Source organism: Cebus imitator, unplaced genomic scaffold (genome assembly GCF_001604975.1).
Source record: "Cebus imitator isolate Cc_AM_T3 unplaced genomic scaffold, Cebus_imitator-1.0 Scaffold59, whole genome shotgun sequence".
NCBI classification, from domain to species: Eukaryota; Metazoa; Chordata; class Mammalia; order Primates; family Cebidae; genus Cebus; species Cebus imitator.
The window spans coordinates 3,434,237-3,440,340 of record NW_016107374.1 but is presented as its reverse complement, the minus strand read 5'-3'; positions in this window follow the sequence as shown (position 1 = coordinate 3,440,340).

Here is a 6,104-nt window from a genome sequence, read left to right as displayed (position 1 = left end):
GGTGCAAAGCTTTATAAAATGAAAGTAGTTCTGAGCGTGGACGGTGATGGTGTTGATACAGCAGTGTGAATATATTTAATGCTGCTAAAATGTATGTATACCTAAAAATGGTTGAGATTGTAAATTTTATATTATATGTGTCTTACGACAATTTGAAAAAGTGAGGTGAGGGGAAATTAAGCAATGGGTCAATGAGGTGTACGTTTTAGATTTTGTGTGAACAAGGCCAAAAAGATTATAATTAAAAAAAAATCAGATCTGGGGGAAGCAGGCAGAGATAGAGACTATCAGCAAAACACCTGGTTAAGAATACATGTTTGGCCGGACGTGGTTGCTCACACCTGTAATACCAGCACTTTGGGAGGCTGAGACGGGAGGATCACTTAAGGTCAGGAGTTCGAGACCAGGCTGGCCAACATGGTGAAACCCCATCTCTTCTAAAAATACAGAAATTAGCCAGGCGTGGTGGCAGGCATCTATAATCCCAGCTACTCGGGAGGCTGAGGCAGGAGAATTGCTTGAACCCAGGAGGCGGAGGCTGCAGTGAGTCGAGATTGCACCACTGCACTCCAGCCTGGGCGACAGATAGAGACACTATCTCAACAACAACAACAAAACAACAACAAAATGCATTATTTTCTCTAATGGAGTCAGACCATTTAAATCATCTGTTGCACCAATAATAACCTATCATTCTAAGATTAGCTAATCCTCGTACTATATTCTCTATGTAATAAGAACATTTCTCTTTCCTATTTTTATATTTATTTATTTATTTATTTGAGCCATAGTCTCACTTTGTCACCCAGCCTGGAGTACAGTGGCACAATCATGGCTCATTGAACCTCAAAATTCTGGGCTCAAGTGATCCTCTTGCCTTAGCCTCCTGAGTAGCTGGGGCAACAGGTGTGAGCCACCCCACCCCTATTTTATACTTCTTTAAAAAAAAAAAAAACCTTTTAACTCTCGTTTTCACCAAAAGTGTTGTTAGAAAACAAGTGGCACAATATTATACCAGATAATTTCAACACAGTCTCTTTTTTCTATCTATGGCTGTTACATTATCTGTTCTTTGTGCTTGGTTTTATTGCATAAATATTATTAATATTAAGCATTCAGAAAAAGCAACACATTTTCTTTTTGCCAATTTGAATGAAGGATTTTTAAGGCTTGGGAAATATCAAACAGATGAAAAGGCTCCCGAATACTACAGTACCGAGCTGATCAAACCCCAAGACATGTGCAGTGCCTGCTGTGGACCCCGTTAGCAGTGGGGAAATCTCCGACCCCATGTCAGGTTAATGTTGTTCATGACGTAAAATGCATAGGAAGGAAACCAGCCTATTAAAAAAAAGTCATCAACAGTTAAAAAATACAGCATCAAAATGGAAAGAAACTTTGTACATAGAAATATGTGGCCAGGTGTGGTGGCTCATGTCTGTAATCCCAGCACTTTGGGAGGCTCAGGCGTGTGGATCACCTGAGGTCAGAAGTTCAATACCAGCCTGACCAACATGGAGAAACCCTGTCTCTACCAAAAATACAAAAAAAATTAGCCAGGCGTGGTGGCTCATGCCTGTAATCCCAGTTACTCAGGAGGCTAAGGCAGGAGAATCTCTGAAACTGGGAGGTGGAGGTTGCAGTGAGCTGAGATTGTGCCATTGCACTCCAGCCTGGGCAATAAGAGCCAAACTCTGTCTCAAAAACAAAACAGAACAAAACAAATGGTACATACCCTTTTCCTGTAATGGGTAATTTTTCAACTAAATTAAGCTAAAATAAAAATTTTGTTTCTTTTGTTTTCTTGTTCCAGTCATTATTACAATATGAACCTTTGGAATGAATCAATTGAATCAATAAAGGAATACGAGCCGAGGAAAGGAGTTGGGGAGGCAACACGGCCCAGGGAGAAGCACTGGAGGCACCACGGAGCATTTGCCGGCAGAGCTGTGAGTAAAAACCTGCAGTACCTGTTTCCTGAAATATCACGTTAGAGTCGGAAGGGACCTTGCAGGAGCATCTAGTCTACCAACTTATAAATAAGCGGGGAAAGGGAGGCCAGGGTCACATCACAGATGAGTGACAAAGTCCAGGCTCGGTTTTCTGCCTTAGAAGCCAAGTCTTGCATTCTCAGCCACATCGCCACATTCCCTGGCCTCGAGGGCCAGCTTCATTACAGCCACAAAACTTGTTTGGGTTTACCCTTCAGCGGGGACCATCCGAGACTGCAACGTGGAGCTCTCCCCAACAACTGTCCTTGTGCAGAGGTCTGCGTGGTGGGACCGGGAGGTGTGTGGTGGCTGTGGGGGCTGCGGGAAAGGGGTAAACCTCACGTTCATAGCTGGGCAGAGACAAGGAAGGCGGACGAGGCCCATAAGCCTCATAGGCCATGACTCTCATTTCCTTTCAAATAATTCTCTCAAGCTGTATAAACTTTCTGCCTGAAAAATAAATGACTGCCCCCTTAAAATAAACATTTACGCCATCCACTTGCCTGCATTCACTGCCCAGGAATGAGGCTCACCCATTGCTATGCCCAGAAGCTTCTGCCAAAAGCCTGCAAACTGGTATTTTTCTCCATGACTCTCAGTAACCGCTATTCAACAATCACCATCTCCCAGGAACCCATCAAAGGAAAAAACAAGCAAGCAGGAGAGAAAAGGCATGCAGGTGGAGTACATCAGAATAGATTTGTATGACAGCAGGGATTTATTCTCATGAATTCTGAAGTCAAGCCACATGGCATACTTGAAAGGAGAAATCTAAGAGAAAGGTAGATGGGTGTCAACATTTCTAATAGAATAGGCAATTAGACAATCTATTTGGTGATTTGTTTATTCCTCCTCCTCTTCCTCCTCCTTCGTCTTCATCTTTGTCTTCTTCTTTTTGGCTGGAGTGCAGTGGTGCAACCATGGCTCACTGTGGCCTTCAACTCCTGGGCTCAGGCAATCCTCATGCCTCCACCTCCTGAGTAGCTGGGACTGCAGGTGTGCACCACCAGACTCAGCTAAGTTTTTAAAAAAATATTTTGTAGGGGTCGGGTCTCTCTATGTCATCCAGGCTTTTCTCAAACACCTGGCCTCAAGCAATCCTTCCATCTCGGCCTCCCAAAATGCTGGGATTATAGACATGAGCCACCATGCCTGGCCTTGTTTGGTGATTTCTTGAGAAGGAGTCAATGAGACATGAATGAAGTAAGAATCACCTGTAGATTTGACCCATTTATTCATTCATCATTAGCCGAGTCTCTGTTATGCAGTAGGTACTAGGTAGGTACAGTCTCATTATTAAGGTTCATTTGGAAAATTGCAATTATGTTGTTTATATCATCATAGTGACATAGCTCTGTTATAATAACCACCACCACCAACAAAAATGCCTGTTAGAAGAGTTCTTTCTCCTGTAATCCCAGCACTTTGGGGGGCTGAGGTGGACAGATCGTGAGGTCAAGAGATCGAGACCATCCTGGCCAACATGGTGAAACCCTGTCTCTACTGAAAATACAAAAAAATTAGCCGGGTGTGGTGGCATGCACCTGTGGTCCCAGCTACTTGGGAGGCTGAGGCAAAAGAATCGCTTGAACCCAGGAGGTGGAGGTTGCAGTGAGCCGAGATTGCGCCACTGCACTCCAGCCTGGCAACAGAGCAAGGCTCCGTCTCAAAAACAAAAACAAAAACAAACAGAAGAGTTCTTTCTCTTAGGCAAAGCATCGTTGCATTTTAGCCTCTCAAGTCCTCTTGAGGAAGGTGGTGATATTATCATTGTTATTGATGCTTATCTCAATTTTGCAGGGGAGAAAAATGAAATTCCAGGAAGTGTTTTTATGTTAAGGAATCGATATAACTTTACTTAGCATCTCTTGTGGATTGTTGGTATTAAATGATATTAAAATGTTCTGAAACAAACAGAGTTTTGTTCCTTGCAAAGCTAAAATGGAGGGAATTTTAACTTATTCATTTATTTGATAATTCATTCACTTATGAACATGTGTATCTGTGATGTGCTTTTTATACACTAAACAGTGGGCTCATTATTCACTTGTCTAGGCTTTTCTTTCTTTCCTTCTTTTGTTTGAGATGGAATCTCATTCTGTTCCCCAGGCTGGAGTGCAGTGGTGAGATCTGGGCTCACTGCAACTTCCATCTCCCAGGTACATGTGATTCTCCTGCCTCAGCCTTCTGGGTAACTGGAATTACAGGTGTGTGTCACCATGCCCAGCTAAGTTTTGGTATTTTTAGTAGGGATGGTATTTCACCCTGTTGGCCAAGCTGGTCTCAAACTCCTGACCTCAGGTGTCCCACCCACCTTGGCCTCCCAAAGTGCTGGGATTACAGGCATGAGCCACCACGCCTGGCCAAAAAATTTTAGACAGGATCTCACCATGTTGCCCAGGATGGTCCTAAAATCGTGGGCTCAAGTGACCCTCCTGCCTTGGTTTACCAAAGTGCTGGGATTACAGGCATAAGCCACCATACCTCACCTTATTATTTTTAATACACACAGGGTCTTGCTCTATTGCCCAGGATAGAGTACAGTGGCATGATCATGGTTCACTGCAGCCTCAACCTCTTGGGTTTGAGCAATCCTCCCACCTCAGTCTCCCAAGTATCTGGGACTACAGGTACACAGGTACCTGCCACCATGTCCAGCCCCTGGCCCAAACTCCTGGCCTCAAGTCATCCTTCCACCTTGGCCTCCCAAAGTGTTGGGATTACAGGTGTGAGTCACTGTGTCCAGCCTATTTAGTTATTTCATATTTACCACCTAGCAGAGTGACTTGAACTACAAGTGACATTTACCTTTTACCAGTACTCTCTCCTGAGGGCACACTGGCATTAGAAGTGACAGAGTCTGGACTGGGGCATACAAGACCCATGTCATACGAGACCCATGGCATATGAGACCCATGTCATACTCAGGACTCACCACTGCTGCCTTCCCAAAATGCAGGCCTTGTGGTAAACGTATTGGTCTTCTCTCTCATGCATAGGAACTTTTTTTTGCCGCCTGGAAAATCTGATTTCTTTTGCCTGTCTCCCCTGCCCCAAGTCTATCAGATATGCCTGTACATACCTCAGTCCAATTTCTATATATATATTTTTTGAGACAGTCTCTCTGTCATCCAGATTGGAGTGCAGTGGTGTGATCTTGGCTCACTGCAAACTCTGCCTCCTGGGTTCAAGCGATTCTCGTGCCTCAGTCTCCTGAGTAGCTGGGACTACAGGCGCCCATCACCACACCTGGCTAATTTCTGTATTTTTAGCAGAGATGGGGTTTTGCCATGTTGGCCAGGCTGGTCTTGAACTCCTGTCTCATGTGATCCACCAGCCTCAGCCTCCCAGAGTGCTGACATTACAGGCGTGAGCCACCGTGCCCGGCCAATCCAATTTCTAATAATCATAACTTCTATTTATTGAGAGTTTACAGTTTCTCCATTACCTAAGCACTTCACTTATACTAATTCAATTGGTCATCATAAAATCCTATACAGGTATTGATCGACTTACGACCTATGCAACTTACGACCATTCGACTTTACAACCACAATCGCTAGCCACGACTGCGCCGCGTCTGGCAGCGCAAACGTTGCCCAGCCAATAAAATGTTTCGTACATGTTTATATATTTTGATATGTTTTGCAATTGGGAAAATGTTTCCTATGGTATTTTTTACACCTGTATTTTGTATTTTTGTATGCACCTGTATTTTGTGATTTTGTACATTTTGCAAATATTAAACCAGTTGTACTGGTAAAGCAGTGCTTTACTTAAACCTGACGAATGTAAAAATCAGAAACAAAATGGTGTAGAGATGATACAAATGGCATAAAATGAACAAAGAAAATTATGATATATAACAATAATGAAAGAAAATTATGATAGAATATGACTTAAAGATTTTTTTTTTTTTTTGAGACGGAGTTTTGCTCTTATTACCCAGGCTGGAGTGCAATGGTGCGATCTCGGCTCACTGCAACCTCCGTCTCCTGGGTTCAGGCAGTTCTCCTGCCTCAGCCTCCTGAGTAGCTGGGATTACAGGCACGTGCCACCATGCCCAGCTAATTTTTTGTATTTTTAGTAGAGACGGGGTTTCACCATGTTGAC